Genomic DNA, 21541 nt, shown 5'->3' on the forward strand with positions numbered 1-21541 from the left:
CAAACTTTTAAACCCCAGCACTAAATGGTGGAACCGGTGCTTTAACCTTATTTTCAGTGATCAAGGCACCCCAAAGAAATGAAATCTTTTTACAAAAATTAAACTCAAAGCTCTGAAGAAAATTCTATATCCTAAAAATAATGTAATGGACAATTTTCCTTGTATCTGCAGTTAAGTTTGCAACGAAGTTCTCACAAAAAAAAAAAGAAAAAAGATAAATGATTGTTCTTTTTTTCCCTTTAAAAGATTGTATCAACCCTGACCTCTCTGGTTTTTTTTTTTCTAAGGTAGGGAACTGATGCTCAAGAAAAGTAACCCTGGAAAGATGTGCTAATGGCTGTGTGAGTAGGGACAGGATAGTTTACTGCAGAGGTTCAGCAAGTGTTTGCCACAAGGTTCTGAAGTGCTGTGCCAAGGGTTGTTTTGGCTGGGCCATCTTGAGGTCACAGTCTTCCCAGAGAGTTTGTCATCCTGGCTGCACAGCTGCTATCTTGGGAGCACCTGGTCATGTCACCTTCTTGCCATCATACTAAATGCTCAACCCTTATTCTTTCTAGGGGGAAAGAAGAAATGAGCTGCTTGGTTCAGTGAAGACAGTGATGGACTGTGTCACTTCAGGCTTGCTGTATCTTATGCAGAAGTTCTCAGTTAATCGTAGTGGACTGCCAGATGTGAGGTAAAAGCAGGTCTTAAGTTTGAGCATGACTATAGATAAAATGCATGGAAATTTTTCCTAGGGGCTATAAAAATAAAATTGCAAGGTTATTGCTTAACAGTCAAGAAAAAATGCACAGTAATACTTACAGTCACCTGCAGAGCCCGTGTGATAATGATGACAAATTAGTGTTGTTTTCTAGGATTATATTAGCTAAAAAGATAAATCTTGGTACAGCAGATACTCAGTATATTAACAAGATACTAGACCCTTTTTATTTTCAATTGAGAAAGTGAAGACTTTTGAAATGGTTATGTTTTTTATTTTGGGCTCAGATCATGGAAATATCAAAATGTTTCCCATAATTTTGTGGTTTTAACTACATAGTTTAAAGCAGAATCATCCACCATATGCATGACATTAATAAAACCCTATTAGTAATGTCTCCAACTCTAAGAGATATACTCGAGCTTTGAACTTTGATAATGCATCATCATGAGTGTATCCTTTGTATCAGATAATGCTGAAGTAAAGTATATACAGATTAATGGAAAATTGGGAAGTTATTTGTTTTCAAATAGTTGTTTGGTTTGTGTATTACAGAATACATAAATACATGTAACAGCTACATTATTATTTATACTTGAGGTTGTGTAATTTTAGGTTTTGTATATTGCACTGCATCTATGAAAGAAGTTAAGAATTACAAGGGAGGTTTAATTTTATCATCCCTGAAGATAAGCATGTCTGCACAAGGTGGTTAATTCTACATAGCACGACTGAAAGAAACTTAAAATGTTTTTTTATCTCACATAAATTACTATTAGGTATGAACTGCACAATTGCAATTTTATATTCTTCCAGAAGAAGCAAAATAAGGAAAATGTAGAGATATTTTCAGTGACAGTTTGCTACTTATATTTCTTTCAAAATGTGTTTAAAGATTTCTATGGATAAATTTTAAAAACTGAAGTAATTTGGTTTTGTGTGTGCTGAATCTTAATAAATAATTTGTTGATTGAACAGTGAATTATGACAAAAGCCTTGCGACAATTTTTGGCATGTAGCACACTTCATGGAAAAAAGGGGAAAAAATGGAAAATGATGCTGGAAATACTACTGATATTTCAGTAAATTATAAGCATGATTGAAAGTATAGTGGGTTCTGAGAGATTCAGTTGAGTGTGCTTATTTTAGGAGTCAGAAAGTCCCTTCTTATCTCTAGTATGACAGCAGGAGGATACATTCTAGTGCAAACATACTTGGACAGTTTACAGAAATCTGCTAAAGACTGATTCTGCTAAAGCTGAGTTTTAATTAAGTTAATTTTGGTTGTATATGTACAGATCTAAAAACTTATTAGAAAACCAAAAGAGAGTGAACTATATTATAACTGTTAAGTATCACTCAAATAATAAATTGATGCTTGTGTTAATTTAATCTTATATTTGATGGTAACAGGAAAGCACACTTAATAGGAAAGTGCATGATATGCTAAAATAAAAAAAAATATGAAATGTTCTTTAAAATAGACCATTGGTTTATATTTTTTAAATGAGGCAGTACTGTTTCTTTTTTGACCATCTCAGCTCACAAGTTCTTGATTTTCTTTTTTTTAAAAATTCAACAACTTTCATTGGGCAACATCAAATAAAATTAAAAAGGACACTTCCCTGAATAGTTAGATTTTACTAAGTGAAACTTGATGCACTGGGTCTACTCCTCTCCTAGAGAAAATGCAATTGGAACTAGACAAGTTTTTTCTTCTGTCAGCCTTATGCGCCCTGGGTAGGAGCTTGGTATTTTCACTGATATGTTGGATTAAACTAACTGCCTGTTTCATTAGTATGCTTTGTTTGTTGTGAGGGGTTGTATTTTATTTTCAAATTGCAGCTGTATGAATACTTACCGATATTTGTGAATGGAAAGCAACTTTGATGACCACAGAGAAACTACAAGAAGATGCTGGTGAGTTTGGCTGTAAAGGAACAAGGGGCTTGCTTGGATGGGGAAGAGAAGTTAAAAAGTCTTGGTTGGTTGTAGGGGTCTAAAAGCATCAGAGAGCTCCAGGAGGCAGCTCACTCCTTAGTGAGTCATATTCTGTGCAAAGCTTCTGATGGGATCCCACCAGTTGCCCTTCTACCAAGGAGTCACCTGATAGTCCATTTTTCTTCTACTCCAGACGTGATCAGTCATAAACTTTCTGAGAAGCCTTATTGAGAAGCCTGCTGCAGGCTTTGCCTTTCCAGGCTGATAGGCACAAGGCTGCATCACCAGCTGACCAGGGAGTGCAGCAGAAAAGCTATCTCCAGCAGCTTATGGGGGCTCCTCTTGGTTCCTTTGAGGTCCGTAGCTAGGCCTGAGAGTTTTGCACCTGCTGAGCATTGGCTTTGTTGCATACACGTCTTTTCAGAGGAGAGGCACTCCTACAAATATTAACCTCACTAGTTATGAGTTGTTTGATGTAAATTGAAGGGAAGACCTAGAGGGAATTTGGCTGGCTTTGCATCAGCTGACTGCAGTAGAGGGAAGGCACACTGGATAGCAGAAGAAGGCTGATGGTTGAAATTACAGCTGAATGCAGCCAGGAAAATAGGTAAAACTCCTGAGAATTCTTTTGATGGCAACAGGGTGAAGGATGACTTTGAAATTGAAAGCTGAGATTTTGCTTTTCATTGAGTTTCTGGTGTAAGACTGGTGTTGTTCACAGTTTTGCAGCAGTGGAAAGGTATGACTAGAGACCTGAGCTTGGCTCCCTGAGAGATCGCTGATCCTACTGAGGCAGCCAGATCCTGTGAGATGCAGTTTCTGAGTAAACTTTTAAATCTGCAGGAAACTCCTATGACTTTTATGAGATGGAGGTAGAGCAGCAAGCCTTGTTGCTACCAGTGGAAGAATGAGGCCTTTATGTGGTTAAAAATATGCTATGTGCAGCTTTAGTAATCAGTTGAGAAAAAATATTGGCTTTTTTTAAAAAATCAAAGTGATCATTAACTTACACTGAGCTGACACCAGGAATGAGTCAGAAGGGATCTTAATCTGAAAGCTTCCCTGTAGGGCATGTACGTGTGTCCTCAAGCTTTTCAGTTCTTTTGCTGGGAGGGCTTGCCTTTATCCAGTTCATAACACTTTGACTCTCTGCCTGATGCTGGTAACTTTTGAAAAGGTTGCCAAGAGGCAGAATTATCTGATTCATGGGAACCTCTGCACGTTCTCAAAAAAATAAGTTCCATTTATTAATAACAATTTTTTTTTGTGAAATTTCTTGGTAGAGTGATCATCATTTACTGCTTAGGCCATGGGGAAACAGTCAATTTAAGCACTTAGCTGATGTATAATCACAATTTGTCATACTATCTTGAATCTTTTATTAAAGTAGATGAATGGAGCAATAACGAATAAACAAAAATTTGTGAGTGGGGCTTTTCAAAGTGATTGGTCTTGTTATGTTCCCACTTCATAGGCTTTAACTGATATACTAGGCCAGTATTTGCCTCCCACAGTTTTCCTTAGGACTGCTGTATGTACCAGAAAAACAGGCAGAGGGCTGAAAAAATTATGTAACAATTTTGCAATGGGAATAATTTTGCTGCAATGTCTTCTAACAAGAAAGAGAGGCATTGAAATAGGAGGGCTAAATCAATCAAGTAAGCTGCTGATTTCTTCAAGAAGTTTCAGTTTTACTTCTTGTAACATCATCAGGAGCTGCAGGGAACAAAATTTATATTGGAATGCCCTCCTTGGTTCCCAGAATAAGCACTGCGGCATGAGGAGAGGTATAGTGCAAACTTTATGCTCCTCTCCCTACTTGGCCTGTGAAATATTTGAATGAAAAATGAACTTTGCAGACAATATGAAAAATATTATAGGGGAAGCAGGACTTTGTCTTTATTTTTGACACATATCGATTCTCTGGTTTGATAACTGCTAGAAACAGATCCTTGGTTCTCCCTCTGTAAACTGCCTTTCATGCTCCTGAGAAATTATATTCTGCAGTTCACTGTCTCATTTTCCACTTCCTTCTCACTGCATGAGAACCTTTCTCTTTATGATGTCGTGGTCGTCAGTTTTTGTGAGCAGATGTCAGATTCTCTCTCCAGGGTGGGCAAGCTTACCGCTCCCATCCTTTTACAAGAAGGTACTTTCCAAAACTGGTTTCCTGCCTCTGTGCGTGTGTGCCTTCTCTCTGAACTCTCTCAACAGTTATTTGAAAGCAGCTAAACAAAGTTCTCCAGATGAGACTGAGCAGGTCTGTTGATGAACAGAATTCCTCTGTTCCACCACAGCATTGCTTTTAGAGAGAGAGGCAGAGAGATTGAGGGGCAAATTCAGGGCAGATACAGAGATACAGACAGCAGCAACCTGGCAGATTGACAAAATCCGTAGTCCTTAGGCTGAAAATATCAGTCTTGTTTTGAATCTTTTTTACTGTGTTGTAGTCTTTCATGGGAGATTTTTTCCCTCCCTGTGTCTAGTTTCTGGAATTTCAGAGGCCTAACGTTTGCTGAGACCTCTTTATGACACCAGTACCTCCAGCAGAATCTTCTGTTTAATTTTTTTAAACTTGTGACAGAGAAATGGGTCAAGGTGCTAGGCTGTCCCTGGCTGAGGAAAGTGGTTGCTCTCAAGGAGTGTTCAAGTCTTGGAGAGAGGGCAATTTTTAATAAAATTTTTAATAAGTCACTGCGCATTAAATTTTCTTGTAGCAACTCCTTTCTTCTGTTTCTGGTCTTCGATTTCTGGTGTAAATTTATTCATGGTCATTTGTTTTGGTGTTTTACTTTGATTTATATAGACCTTTCCAGCCCTGATGTTACCCCTTTTATATCGCTAGAGAGTAAACATGTCTCAGCTGAGATTTTGTTTTGCTGGGTTAATAATGTGAGCTCTTTGACTCTTATTATTTGCCTTCCCAGTTGTTCTTTTAGACCATCCCAGCATCTTTTTTAATTTTTATGAAAATGGGTAACAAGCTGATGCATAGCATTCCAAATCAGGATTTACCACAGGCAGTAGTGCCAATGGCAGTGGTGCCAATCTTCTTTATGCATGAACTGATTAATCCTAAACTGTATAATTTGTCATACCAAAATCATCTCCAGGGATGACACCATTGATTATTATCAACGATATAATCAGTTAAAAAAAACTTCAGTTTTTTTCTCCCCTTTTGGTATTAGTAAGCTAACGGGTAACAAAAATTCTTGTTACTAGCCCCGAAGTGCAGTAATTCATGCTTCATACTATACCTGCTATTCTTATTCATGCTATATCAGACCTGAAGGATGCTCAAGGTTACCATGGGCACTTTATAATGAAAAAGAAGACATGTTCATTGTCATGAGGAAGTTGTAAACTTGTTCAAAACATGACAGTATTTGATGGTATCAGAGTGAGGCTGAGGTAAATCAATAAGCTCACAGTAAAGCTCAGAAACACTAATACATAGCATGATGGAGTTAATAATTTTTGTTTAATTACTAACCTAAATAATTTCATTTATTTATTGGATAGATGTACAGCGGCAAATATAGCCGAAACAATGTTGGAAAACATCAGAAAGGGTATTCAGGCTTATGCCTTGTAGAATCCACATCAGGTCCTGAATGATATTCTGGTCTCTACATATAAAGGATGGAGTGGAGAAGGTATAAAGAAGACAGCTAAAGTTATTAAGAGGATGGAGAAGTTGCGTTATGAGGAGCAACTACAAAGGCTGAGAATCTTCAAGCATGTGACAGGAAAGCTGTGGGCATACTATTAAGCTTTAGGACACTGTGGAGATAATGGATAAGCTGAATGCAGAGCCGCTTTTTAGCAGATTCCTCAGTACTGGAAATACAGGCATCTTGGTGAAGACAACAGGAAGCTAGTTTAAAACAGATGAAACAATGCCTTTTTTTACTTCAAAGACAAGGAATTGCTGGATTTACTTAGTACAGAAATCTGTGGAGACAGTATCAGCAGGTTCAAAATAGATTAGACAAATTCATGGACATTGGGTCCAATTAGATCAGATTAGATCAGAGCCACATTAAGTCAAATTTTGAGAAGCTCCAAAGATGAAGGACCCATAACGTCTAAGACAACCTGGTCAGTATTTTACTGCCTTTGTAGTGGAAGAGGTTTTCCTAATCTTTGATGGGAATATTGTATTCCAGCTTGTGTCTGTTGCCTCTAATTGCATCACCATTCACTTCTGAGAAGAGAGTGTCTCCATCATGTCTGTAGTCTTCCATCAGGTAGCTGAAGATAGCAGTAAGATGCCCCATTGAGCCTTATTTTCTCTAGGTAGAGCAAAGCCAGGTTTCTCATCCTCTCCTCATACATCGTGTTCTCCAGCCCCCAACCTTATTGATAGCTTTTCACTGTCCTTGTGACAGTATCTCCGTGGTTTTCCATTATTTATTGCAATGAAATATGATTATTTGAAGCCATAGTGTTTTGAAATGATGTCTTTCTTTTAATGTTTGTCGTATCAATCAGTTTTTAAATCTGGAGAGACAATATTATCGTACTCATTCCCAGCACTGAAATATATTTTGTCTCGTCTCTGATATTGCCGATTGTACACTTTGGGTTTTCAACTTCAGAGTGTTATAATTCCCCAAATATTTGCAGTGACAATTGCAAAAATAATCTTCTTCCATCTTCTAGAAATAACGTCACAAACTGTCAAAATTCATTAACTTTAAAGGTCAGCAAGGTCTAATCTCTGCATAAGGGACAGGATGAAAGACACATGCTCCAGAATTTTAATGAGAATTCCACAGTTGACTTAAGCTGGCTGTTCCAGTGATGGAAAAGTTCCAGGTATTATCTGCATGCCCTGTACAGACTTCCCTCTTTTTACCTTTCAGGCAAAAATCCATTGTGTAGCTTGAACAATGAAGCATCTGATACTTCTGGGATTAAGGCTATTATAGATGGTCCAGTCAGTCCACTGAAGTCAGCAGAGAAAAAGCATTTAATTGTCCCGTGAAATCTAAGAGCAAAGTGTAGTTCCTAAGATCTGTAACTGTATTGTTCATACCTAAAAGAATGTAGCAATGTGGGTTTTCTACCTCTGAAAAAAACAGTAAAAAAGTCAGATATCTGCTATGTATTGATTTACTGCACTGCTCCTAGACTGAATTGGGTAGTAGCTTGCCATTAGCTTGCAGTTCATCATCTGGTGGCATCTAATCAATAGATCAAGTGGTAGTTGCAGTTAATCTTGTTTCTACATATCAATGCACAGATCAGCACAAAGTTTTGTTTGTTTCTTTTCATCCTCTTCAAGACTGATCCAAGAATTCCCATTCTTGATGACGGAGGGGGGATCAAAAAACCTGATGCATAACCTGCCTTCCCTTCTGCAGTTTCCCCATAACCACATCCAGACTTGAGCAATTCACGTTACTTTCTCACTACAAATTTAATTGTAATCCAAACTTAATCTTATCTTTCTTCCATCCCTTCCTTCTTTTCATGTTTCAGACTTACCATCAGCTCCTCCTGTATCTGACTGACTCATGAAGTAATTTCTTCACCTACTTATCATCAGGTGCCACCTGGTTTCCTCTGCTGAGCTCTTTTGTGGAGTCCCTTCCCACTTCTCTCTCTGATAGTGTTCCACAAACCTTTACTTGAGATCTGCAATTCTTGGTCCTGCCTTTCAGGAAAACAGCAGGCTTTCTCTTACAAGCATTTCTGTTCAGTGCTGCTCTTGGGTGTTCTTGATTTTCTCATTGAACTACCTATACAAGAGTTAATCCATCACATACACTTCAATAACTGAGCTTGTTTTTCTAATGCTATGTATAAACTAATGGGTACATGTGGTACAGGAGCACCCCTGCAGTCATAGTCCCCTAAAGGCTTAGGTCACAGTTACATCTGACTCATGTATTCTGGCTTTCACTCAAGGGAACACAGGAAATGTCAGGGTGAAGAAGCTGCTGTGTGTGCCTGCTCTTTGCCCAAAGTCCAAACTTCTGGACTACACATTCCAGCCTAAGGAGGCTGAAATTGCTCCAAGGTGCCCTGGCTTAGACACAGACTGAAAGACCAGAACGCCCAGGGATTTTGTTAGTTTGTTTATGTTACTTATCTGTATTTGGACCCAAGTCAGACAAAATAGAAGGAAAACACAAGGCTACATTTGTTTTAGCAGCTTTGAAAGTCACTGGTTTTATTAACAATGCATTCAGATGTATTATAAAAAGCAAAGGAGTAATGTTCCTAGAAATGTATGTATGAACTGTCATTGAGAATAACTATAAAAATAGAAATAAATCAAAATTGTTAAAACAAAGACATATCTGATCTAAATTTGATGTTTATAGATCATGAAATTGAGATTTGTGTTTGACAGGTCTGTATTGATCCATCAGGAAAAAATAGTCACTTTGGAACAACCGAGATAAAAATTATTAGAAGAAAACATGTGAGTCACAGAAAATGACTTTTAGAGCCACAAATGAATTGTGAAGGCAAATTAAGTGAGGATATAGAGCACAAGTTTTGAAATGACAGCAACAAAAAAGGAAAGATGAGATGAGGGGGATGCAGTGAAAAGAAGGAACTGATCAGCGATGATCATGCTTGCTTTGGAATGGACTACTAGCTAGTGAGAAAAATAGTGGATGCAGCTGGATATCCTGAGTTTCAGATGAATTTTGCAGCTGGGATGGTGATATAAACCACTGGTCACTAGGACTCTTTTCCTTGATTTATAACCTGGTCACCCATTCATCTCCAAACATCACTTCCTTTATAGCATACGCTTCTAAAATTGTGCCCCTCAAAACTGGGGAAGTCATGGGAACAATAAAGAAAAATGTTGAGTTCTTTCAAGAACTAATAGTTTTGTTATCTTGCGTGAGTCAGCCTGTGTGGGAGTTGAAGAGCTTGTAGCACATTTGTTAACTCTATGCAGCTAGTAAATTTTATTGTTTAAATGAATGCCTGTGAAAGTTGTCTCATCCGACTAAATCAATTTATTTTGAGTCTTTGCAACAAATCTGTTCTTACAATCTCTTTGGTATTGGGTTAAATTCCTCGATGTAAAATGAATTGCTTATCAGATTTTGCATATTATGGAAGCTGTACCCACAATTTTTCCAGGCTTGTGTCTATTAATTGGCAGAATTTAAAGATGAATACAGATGGTAAGCCTATTAATAAATGATGGGTAGGGAAGTACACACCGATTCTCAGAAAAATAATATATATGAAGGGTACTGTATAGTTTAAGATAAGACTTATTTTCATCCCCAAAGAATTTTTATATATACTTGCAAATTAGACCTAATATATGTGTGCTAAAGAAAAGGACAGCTCTGTAGCAGGATGAAATTGCTCACTTTTAGTGTAAAATAGAAATAGTCTCAGTAAGACAGAATATTAAACAGAAGAGAGAGTAAGCATCTCTTGGCCAAGGATAAGGAAAAAATATTTGAATCAAATACAGCATCTCTACATGCAGCGTAACAGAGAAGCAGTCTGGTGACATCCAAATGTGTACTTTCAGAGCTGGGTGCCGACATGCATGTGCTTTGTGATGGTTTACAGGCTGTGGCAGAGAGAGTGCAACATCATATGAGAACATTGTGAGTGCCAGGACCACTGACCAACCACAGGATGCTGCCACAGTCCTACCTGATTGTGACCTTGGCCCCAGCTGGGGTGCACGTGGGTGAGTGGGTGACAGTCAACTGTCAGAAGTTGACAGCAAAATAGCACTTACAGAAGCATACTTTGCAGTAAGATAGGTATATGTAACCCAGGGAAAGTAAAAAGCCACTGTGTAACCAAGGTGCTGCAGAGAAGGTGGTATCACATGTTGAACTCTGAACAGCTTTTTGAGGTCTGTTTTACAAAGAAAGAAAGATATGCTCAGATCAGTTCCTTTTCAGTTGATGGGGATATAAGAGTGTGGAGATCTTGCAGGACAGTCAGGTAAAAGAGTTTAAACAGGAGGCTTAATCACCATCTTGTTTCCGCAAGCTTGATTAGGCTATATGCAGAGCCTCCTGGCTTTTGGCGTCTACACCACAGCCTCAAGCGAAGAGTGCCTGGTGGATAACCTGGGGTAGGATCCAACCCACATTGCTGTCTGCACAGTGTTGGGGACTCTTAAGAGATATGCAGTGACTTTTACTTCCATGATGCCAAAAAGGACTTGAGTTTAGCTGCTTAAAAAGAAGCCTTTCGTTACTGAAATGGCCTGTGGAAGTTATTCTGGGAGGTGAAATGAATAAATTCAAACTAGTTAGATAGAAGTTTTATAAAAGTGATTCTAAAACTTGCAAAATGTGGATGAAAAATTCTGCAGGGTGGGCTGAACTGTCTGTAGACCATGCTGTTTAAACGCACCACTGTTATTCCAGAAAAAACTGCAGATGGAAATAAATGGTAAGGTATTATGAATATGAAATAGTTGTATTCTAACCTGTCCCAAGTATCTTTCTAGTATTTCATTTCGCGTGGCAAATGATATCTACTCTTTTAATTGCAGTTCTACTGGAACTGCTGCCATCAGAACTAACTTCAGCAGGCTTTGTCTTAGCCTGGTGGTAAAAAATTTTTTCATCTAAATACAGAGTGAAGTTAGAGCTTTGCAAAGCTTAACTAATGACTAGACTTACTGTAATTGACTGACTAATTATTATGTTGTGTTACAGTGTAATTAATTTCTGAAAATAAATTTGAAAATTTATTGAAATTGCTATTTTAATTATCAAACCTTTTACTCACTAAGCTCCCCACTAACTTCCCAGACTTACACCGTTGCCCATAGTGATAAGGATTTAAGATAAAACGGCCAGGTATGGCTGTACAATATTATCATTCATATTTTTGTAAGCATTTAGAATATGATAGGGACCTTGAAACATAAGAATGTGTCCTTGTACTAAGAGCTGTATTCATGATCACAGAGATGTCCATCTTGTGCGAGAAAGCTGGATAACAGGGAACGCACAAGAAGAAAAAGAATGGTGATAATATGGCAACATGGGTCTGCTCTGAGGTACAAATACAGTAGTGCAGCCTCTTTTCATTACCTCTGGAGCCCTAGTCTTCTCTAAGGAAGAATAATGGAACTGAACTTCTGCTGGTGACTGGAGTAGGGGGAGCTGGTACTTCATACTCTGAAAGTACAGAAAAGTGGATAGGTATAAGTTAAAGTTGCATATGTACTGCTTTTGCCAATTTGCACATTTCACTGTAAATTATAAATGTAGAACAAAGTTCTTACACCACTTAAGTTACCAAATTCCCATTGGCATAACTACAGCCTATATTTTGCTTGTTTTCTTCACTGGCTTTAAATCTCCTGATCAAATCCAAATCACCTTTTTAAGACTCTGGGATAATCCTTCAGGAATACCTTCAATAGATCTGGGCTTTAGTTTGTTCTGCTTTATGATCAGTCTTTTGTATTTCTTGTACCTAATTATGCATTTTAATGAAGCTTGCCTCTATAACTTTCATCTCCCAAAGAGATGATAATTTTCACTTAGAATAATTTTAGAATTCTTTTAGATGATTAGTATTCTTTAGAACATATAATTATTCTACTCTGGCAGTCAGAAAGATCATGCTAGCAATTCATGCCTGTTCTAGCCTCAAAATCTACATGAGTTTAACTAAGCCAATTTTAAGTTACACTGTTAGATAGATCTGTGGAAATCTATCTGCAGATATCCTTTTACAGTGACTAAATTTTGGGTTGGTTTGATAGATATTGGTACAAACAAAGATGCAAGTAGATTTAAGTGGATATGACAACATTTGCTGTACACATTTGCAGTGAATCCCCAGTATCAGTTTCTATATCAGTTTAAGTTTTACTACTGAAACATGCTTTGAGACCTTCAGCTTTTTTTTTTATTTCACACGCAAAAGCTAACCTTTCAGCCCTGCCAGAATTAGGTCTGGTTTACATGGATGTCACCACCCGTGGTGTCCACTGACTGAGGTGGATGGTCCCAATGCACCAGCAGCAAAATGGTCAGGGCAACAAGCAGGCAGTGGGGAAGATGTGGTGGTGGCTGGGTGTGATAGCCAGCACAGAAAAGGTCGGAAATTACTCAGTTAAAACACAGCTGAGCAAGCTTAAAGAGCCTCCTGTGAATTTTTGACTTAGAGATGTCAATGTTGCCAGCTATTTTTAATGCTTGCCTTGTGGGCACAGCTAGAAGTAAGTTTGATAGCAGGCACAGGTGGTGCTGTGGCCAATCCCGTATCCTGGGTCATGGAGGTAGAGGAGGATATTACTGCCTGGAGTCCTCTACAGCTAGGTGGGGAGGTGGAAGTGGGGTAATTGCAATGAAAGTTGAGTAATTGAGAGCTGCGACTGCATGTGTTTGTTGGGAAGGGCAGGAACAGCTGGAAATGCTGACACAGACGCTTTGTAATCCTGCTGGGATCATCATCCCTTAAATGGATTTTCATAATGGGAAGAGTATGAATAACATAAATAAAAGGTGGCAATTTACCTTACTTGTTGTTTCTTGGAGTTTTATAACCTAGTTGTGTGCAGTCACTGTTAATAGGTGGTGTGCAGCCTGCTCATACGAAATACTAATAATTGCTCCTAAGTTATTGTTTTGTTGAAAATAATTTTCTCTGATGAGTGTGCAGAGGGTGACTGTTATTCATTGGAATCCTTTTTTGTGTTTCTTTGAAGATAGTTTTATTTTGCTTGCTTAAAGAGATGAGATTTATGTAGTAACAGGCATATGCTTGTGTATGTGCCTGTGTGTATTATGTTTGTGAAGGTATATCCATACATGACCCTTAATTCCTTAAGGCTTGTCTGCCAAATTATTTTTTCAATCTAGTGACAGATTTCTACCAAACTTAACACAGGGATAGAAGTCTTACGGTCACTATATTATACCTTCTGTAAAAACATCAAAATCATTCTACAGGAAACAAACGCTTTTAGGAACCTCACCAAACGGGAGGCTGCTGTCCTTAAAAGACAGGAAGTGGAAAGCTATTTTTTTGTTTTTGGACAATGTATAAGGAAGGCTATAAGTGGAGAATCTATTTTTTGCCCTTCAGAACTGTAGCTGAAATAACAGGATTTGTATTAATATAATTTATTCTGTGGAGGACCCTCCTCCCAAATTATCTAAATAGTAGGAGCTACCTGGTGTCTCTCTGTCTCCTTTCAAAAGTGACCATAAAAATAGAGGCAGAATGGATGCAGCACAAGAATGAATGTTGTTCTCAGTTGCCAAAGTGGAAATTCAGAGTAATTCAGGAATCATGTTTGGGTGCCTGAGAGGAAAATTTCAAAAGACTAGAAGAGATATGAACTGTGGGAAGGAGAACTCCTAAAACTATGTCACTGCCCTGCTGCTACTGACCACTGGTAGCAAAGCAGTGCTTTGTAGCAGATCTCACCAATCTCTCACTCAGACATCACTAGTAATGGGAGAAGATGCAGGTTAACCATAAATATCAGCTAGGAAATATGATTGCTTTGGAGAAGACATACTTGATCTTTAGTTTAGGTTCTATCTATCTATCTATCTATCTATCTATCTATCTATCTATCTCTCTATCTATCTATCGACTATACATAACAAACAGCTGCTGGGTGCTCTTAAAAAATGAAATCCTAGCAGCTCAGGAGCAAGCCATCCCTATGTTCCAGAAAAGGAGCCGGTGGGGGAAAAAGCCAGCTTGGTTGAGCAGGGAGATTTTGGGATGCATCAAAAAGAAGAAGAAGGTCTATAAGCTTTGGAGGAAAGGACAGGCATCTTGGGTGGACTACAGGAAGGAAGTGAGATTGTGCAGGGAAAAAATCAGGAGGGCTAAGGCCCAACTAGAAATCAAACCAGCTAAGTCTGTGAAAGATAATAAAAAATCTTTCTACAAATACATCAACAAGAAAAGGAGGACTAGGGAGAATGTTCAGTCCCTATTGGATGCAGAAGGAACAACAGTGACAGGGGATAAGGACAAGGCTGAGGTACTTAATGCCTTCTTTGCCTCAGTCTTTAATAGCAAGGAAAGTTGTCCCCTCTGTGTACAAACCCAGGAGTTAGAGGAGCAGAATGAGGCTCCCATGATCCAAGAGGAGGAGGTTAGTCTTGCTTGCCCACCTAGACACCCACAAGTCTATGGGGCTGGATGGGATCCACCCAAGAGTATTGAAGGAGCTGGCAGATGTCCTTTCCAAACCCCTTTCCATCATCTTCCAGCGGTCCTGACTGACTGGGGAAGTTCCACTAGACTGGAGGCTGGTTAATGTGCCTATCTACAAGAAGGGTTGCAGGGAGGATCCGGAGAACTACAGGCCTGTCAGTCTGACCTCAGTGCCGGGGAGAGTCACGGAACAGGTAATCTTGAGTGCTATCATGAAGCACATGCAAGAGAACAAGGTGATCAGGCCCAGTCAACGTGGGTTTACGAAAGGCAGATCTTGCCAAACTAACCTGATCGCCTTCTATGACAAAATGACTCGACTACTGGATGGGGGAAAGACTGTGGATGTAGTCTTCTTGGACTTCAGTAAAGCCTTTGACACAGTTTCTCACAGCATTCTGCTTCAGAAACTGTCTGCCTCTGGCCTGGATGGGTGCACACTCTCCTGGGTTGAAAACTGGTTGGATGGCCGGGCCCAGAGAGTGGTGGTCAATGGAGTTAACTCCAGCTGGAGGCCAGTTACAAGTGGAGTTCCTCAGGGCTCAGTACTGGGTCCAGCTCTCTTCAATGTCTTTATCAATGACCTGGATGAAGGCACTGAGTGCACCCTCAGCAAGTTTGCGGATGACACTAAGCTGGGTGGAAGTGTGGATGTGCTGGAGGGTAGGGAGGCTCTGCAAAGGGACCTGAACAGGCTGGACTGCTGGGCTGAGGCCAATGGCATGAGGTTCAACAAGGCCAAATGCCGGGTCCTGCACTTGGGGCACAACAACCCTATGCAGCGCTACAGACTAGAGGAAGAGTGACTGGAGAGCTGTACAGAGGAGAAGGACCTGGGGGTAATGGTTGACAGCCGACTGAACATGAGCCAGCAGTGTGCCCAGGTGGCCAAGAAGGCCAACGGCATCTTGGCTTGTATCAGAAACGGTGTGACCAGCAGGTCCAGGGAGGTTATTCTCCCTCTGTACTCGGCACTGGTGAGACCGCACCTTGAGTACTGTGTTCAGTTCTGGGCTCCTCATCACAAGAAGGATGTTGAGGCTCTGGAGTGTGTCCAGAGAAGAGCAACGAAGCTGGCGAAGGCGCTGGAGAACAAGTCTTATGAGGAGCGGCTGAGAGAGCTGAGGTTGTTTAGCCTGGAGACGAGGAGGCTGAGGGGAGACCTTATTTCTCTCTACAACTACCTGAAAGGAGGTTGTGGAGAGGAGGGAACTGGCCTCTTCTCCCAGGTGACAGGGAACAGGACAAGGGGGAATGGCCTGAAGCTCCACCAGGGAGGTTCAGGCTGGATATCAGAAAAAAATTCTTCACAGAAAGAGTCATCGGGCACTGGAACAGGCTGCCCAGGGAGGTGGTCGAGTCACCTTCTCTGGAGGTGTTTAAGGAACAGGTTGATGAAGTGCTTAGGGACATGGTTTAAGGGAGTGTTAGGAATGGTTGGACTCGATGATCCAGTGGGTCCTTTCCAACCTGGTGATTCTATGATTGTATGATTCTAACTCAGAGAAGTCACCTGCTCCTTAGAAGCTATTGAATCTCACTAATGGGGTGCAGCATCTCAGCCCTTCTGGTTCCTTTCTAGCACAGGTGTCATTGCAAAAGATTTCATGTTATGGGAATGGAAGTCATTTGGAAGCTCTAGAGTGCAAAAGAAGATCTCAGAGAAAGTGGAAAGTCTTGGGATATAACCAGGGTAGATGTATAATATTTACAGGTGCAGTTTGGCATGAAAGCTTGGAGGTCAAATTAGCTCAAGTTACTCAGGATCATGTCAAGTCACATTCCGAACAACTTCAGAGAGGGAGTACCCACAACCTCTCAGGACAACCTGGTTCAATGTTTAACTGCCCTTTTAGTGGAAAAGGTTTTCCTAACCTGTAATAGGAATTTTACACGTTCCAGCTTGTGTCTGTTCTCTGGTTGCATCACTATTCACCTCTGTATCCTCCCATTAGGTAGCTGAATACTGAAGTAAGATGCCCCATGGAGCTTTTTTTTCTCTATGTATAACAAAGCCAAGTTTCTTATCTTCTCCTCATATATTTTGTGCTCCAGTCATGACCATACTGATGGCCCTTCACTGGCCTTGCTGCAATAACTCCATACTTTTCTTTAGTTGGACCCCCTGCTGGACTCAGCCCTTCAGATGTGATCTCACTATTGTCAAACAGAGGAAGAATCACTTGATTCAACCTCCTGGCTACACTCCTGCTAGAATAGACAAGTGTGTGCTGGCTACCTTTGCTGCAAGGCCATGTTGCTGCTGGTGTTCAATGTATTTATTGCTCACCAAGACACCTAGGTCCTTTTTGGCAAAGCTGTTCTTTTTTTTTTTTATTTTTTTCTCTACTTGTACTGTTGCATAGGATTGCTTCATCTCTGTTGGAAAATATGCTTTGAATTTCATAAGGTTCTGCCAGACTTTTTCTCAAATCTGTTGAAGTCTCTCTGCGTAGCATCTCTACCTGCAGCACATCAACTGCTCCACTCAGTTTGAGCTCATCTGTGAATTTACTGGGAATGTCTTCTAGGTCTTTAATAAATATATCAAACAGTATTTGCCCCATATATATTGAAACCTGAGGGATACCACTGGTAATGAGATGCTGCTTGGGATTTGTGCCACTGATCACAACACTTTGAGACTGGCAGTCCAGACAATGTTCTGTCCATCATCCACTTATCCAGCCAATATCTTACCAACTTCGCCACAGAAGACCATGATAAAGACCTTGCCTTTGTATATGTTATCCTACTGCTTTCTCCTTGCCTATGTTTGCCACTCATTTCATTATACAAAGCTATCACATTAGTCAGGCAGAATTTGCCTGTGGTAAATCCACACCAGCTGTTCCTTGTCATGTTCTTCTCCATGTTTTCGAACATGTGTTTACATATTTGAACTGTTTCCATGTATTGTCTGGAGTATGTACTAATTAAAGTCTAATTTTTTTTCCCCCTGATTAAATGGGATATGATGAATCACTCTACAGAGGCATTAGCACAAACAATGAGAAACCTTTGAGTATATTAGAAACAGTAAACCTGTAAGAGAGGTGATGGGTTTTACCAGCTTTCAAAAAATTAAACAAATGGTTATGGAAGATGAACAGGCTGCCAAAAACCTGAATGATTTCTTTATATAGGTCCTCCCTTCAGAAGATGTCAGGGAGTTAGCTGACTACATTGATCTTACTCATGTTGGACAAAGATGGAATACTGTCAGGGAATAATTTTTCAAAGGAAGAGGTAAAAACCCTCCAGGACTGTGTGTGAGAACACCCAGGAACTGCAAAGACACCCAGTAATGAGGATATTGTTTAAAGCTTCCAGCACTGACACATGATTTGGATTGAAACTACTGCTCATTAAAACCACCCCACAAAGGAAGAGAATAGTAGCAAATTCAGAAATGATTCTAGGAGAGTCAATAAAACTGACATTAGATGAACTGGATGAAATGCTAGCTAGAAATAGTTATAAAGCATCCAGATGACATGATATGACAGAACATGAATGATGCTTATGTAAAGGAAAATCTTGCATCTGTGAAGCGGAATCTTTTAAATACTTTGACAGCCAAACAGATAAACAGAATTCAAAGCCACAAATTGCTTGGGTTTAAAAAGCTATTGATATCTATTGAAATACTGATGATGTAAAGAATTATTTGTGATGACTTAGTGTGAGTAGATTTAAACAGTTAAAATCTAAATTTTAAGTCAGCAGTCTGTAGGACAAGTAGCCTCTAGCTGACATAAGCAACGACTAGCATAATTTATCGTTGAACCTTCCTCCCCTTCTCCTAATGAAAAAGAGTAGCTGTCGCCATTGCGTTATCTAAGACTCCCTAAGCAAAACAGAAGGAGATCAGGATAGCCAAAAAAAGGCTCCTTGGAAAGATAAAGAAAGGAATGCAGCAACTGAGGGAGGAAAAGTGACTGCTGAGGTAAGCAGAGGCATTACCGGCTTTAAAGAAAGAACTGGAAAAAAGTTATAAAAGGTGACCAGATCAGAGAACTTGTGAATGCTTTGAACTTAAAGGAGTTGAATCTGCATGATCTCTGCTGTAGACCATCTCCAGATTCTCAAAACTCACAGGACATCTGGTCAACAGACTGGTGAGATTTTATTAACAGAGGCTACATATAACTGCTTTGCTCTGCATAGTTGTGTATGATCCAGTAAAGCTTGTCTATTAGAAGATGGACTTTTTTATCTCAGCTGTTGACTGCCCACTACCCACATTTATCACTTTGGCAACATATTTGGCATTTCTGGGTGGGCTTGAAGCTTAAGTGAACTGAAAGAGATAACCTTTCAGGACTAGAGGTTTGAAGGATCACAATTTCCTTCTCTGAACGTAAGGAAGGTGCAAGTGCTAAGATAACTTTGTTTTGAAATAGGAGCAGTTATCTCCTCATACATTACTATAAAAGAAGATGGAAATAGCTGGAAGTTAGCAATTCATACTTCAAATCTATATCTCTCCCATGTGGTCACCTATCGTGGATCAGGAGGCATAGCTGTGCTATACCTGATAATGCATCTTTTGTCAGGAAAGGCTAATGAGGGTCATGCATCAAACCCTGGACTAACCAAGTGGTCACTGTCTCTGGTAAACAAAGTGCTCACAATAGGAGGTCAGAATCTCTCTCTGTCCGTCTTTGATTCAGTAATGGATGAAACAAAAGCAATGGAAGACCATGAGTGCTTCTTACCCAAACCAAACTCCCAGAAACCACTCATTTTGGATGAGACTGTTAAAATGTCAGAGACAAAAAAGTAGAGGATACATTGGTTGGTTTGTGGGTGAGCCAGATTGGTCAGGAGGAGGAGCACCTTACATGGGGTGTGTAAGTACCAGCAAAATGATCAAGGGAAAGTTGCTGCCACTTTATGCTTAGGTTACTGGTGGCAGCATTAAAGATACGCTGGTAGATGCTGCCAGGATCCTGTTTCAGGCTGTGTAGTGAAGTACTAGCTCTTCATCTGGAGGAAACGGGCATGCAGTCAGCAGAGGGTACACTTCCTTTAGCTTCAGAGTGCAAAGCCAAAAAGTCCTTAAGGCATGGACTGTTTTATCATTTTAGGTAAGGACAGAGAGCTTAGATGAGATAGTGTTGCAAGCACAAGATCTAACCTTCTCTGACTTAGTGGCAGAAGGGGAAAGTTTGAGGTGGAGAGTGGTAGGGTGTCACAAGTCTATAGACTTATATAAAAGCTGGACTGTGCCACAGATGGATCAGATTAGTAACATGAGTTCATCTTCATGGAAATTCAGGAATAAACAAGATTACGGAGTGGTGCATGATGGTCTAAGACAAGAGAATGATTTAGAGATGTGTGTTAGGAAGAGTATAAATTACATGAAAAGCAGTCCACATACAAAAGTAATAAACTCATTAGAGAATTTCTGGACTATGGAGCAGGTTCTGAAATGGACCCTTCTTTTCCCAAATTTATGATAGTTTCACAAATTGATAGAAGTATTTCCAAATTACAGCAAGATAGCCAGCACAGCTGCTTGGGTGGCAATAGTGCAGATGTTTTTCTGACAGAAACTGGATATGACTTGGGTCTGTATGTCACAGGAAAAATCATAAATGATTGCATCTGGTATTCAGGCTTTCACAAAGGCTTTACATTGCTGGACATCTCTGGGGAGGACTGCTGAATGCTGAAGATGACTCTGAGAGAAGCTATAAACCAGCAAGGGAAAGCTGAAGATATTAGCCTCCCAATAATCCTAATGCTGGAATGAGGAACTGCTGCATCTCCTGGAACAGAAGAGACTTGAGGATGCTCCATTTGCGATTAGGAGTGTGGCTGCCAAATAAATTGCAACCATATGGTCCAACAGACAGATGGATTCAAGGCATGTTAAAGACGGTGTCAGCTACACACCACCAGGTAGCCAGGCGTACATTAGAAGCAAATGTTCAAAAAATGGGTAAAGTAACATGCTTGTTGCACCTTGTAGAATGAAATAATGGAGACTGAATAAGAGAGCCAAAGGAAAAAAACAAATGAGGAGACTTCAGAGAACGGGACCTCTTAGAAATATGAAGTGGGGCAGCCCTACCAGCTGAAAGTGAGAAGGAAAAGAAAGACCAGAAAAAAAAGTTCATTATTTTCAAATTTAAGTGCATAGAAAAGATAGTAATGAAGTTGAGGTTTTAACATTTATTTATTTATTCTTCCAGAAAAATGAAAATGAAGCCTGACTGGGACTGAGAAAGTGAAAAACCTCACAGCATATATGGCCTTGTTGGAGTACAAGTACTTTCAGATTTGTAGTTTCAGAGCTTCCTTTGGTTACTGGTAGATGTATATATAGCACTGTGTGTAGAATGCATCTTACTAAACTTACTGAAAACTTCTTCACATCTGTGAGAAGTTTAGAGGGAAAGGTAATAGTTCCTAGTTGAAAATAGACTCTGACAAAGTAGTCAAAAGTCCAGCACGTATTTAAATAAAAGACAGATAAAGACTGGCACAGATTAGCCAGGGTATGAAACCCACATGAAAAAATATTGGCAATATGAAAATAAAATAAAATAAAATAAAATAAAATAAAATAAAATAAAATAAAATAAAATAAAAGGTTAAACCTCTCCAATGTTCAACACCCAGGCTACATGACTCATCTTTTCTCTCTATCCTAGACACAGAATAGTTGACTTGGTTTTACAACTGCTTCATATATAAAATCTGGCTGATCCTACTTGCTGGCTA

The 21541-nt window shown here is 39.6% G+C and overlaps 1 long non-coding RNA gene across 1 annotated transcript; it reads left to right on the forward strand.

Annotated features, from left to right (window-relative positions):
• Positions 1-556: 556 nt before the first annotated feature.
• LOC128851184 (uncharacterized) lies at positions 557-21322 on the forward strand. The gene is made up of 3 exons (XR_008448475.1): positions 557-676; positions 2549-2623; positions 21010-21322. It is a non-coding gene; the product is annotated as an uncharacterized LOC128851184 (long non-coding RNA).
• The last annotated feature ends 219 nt before the right edge of the window (positions 21323-21541 follow it).

This window comes from Cuculus canorus, chromosome 2, assembly GCF_017976375.1.
Source record: "Cuculus canorus isolate bCucCan1 chromosome 2, bCucCan1.pri, whole genome shotgun sequence".
In the NCBI taxonomy this organism is placed as follows: Eukaryota; Metazoa; Chordata; class Aves; order Cuculiformes; family Cuculidae; genus Cuculus; species Cuculus canorus.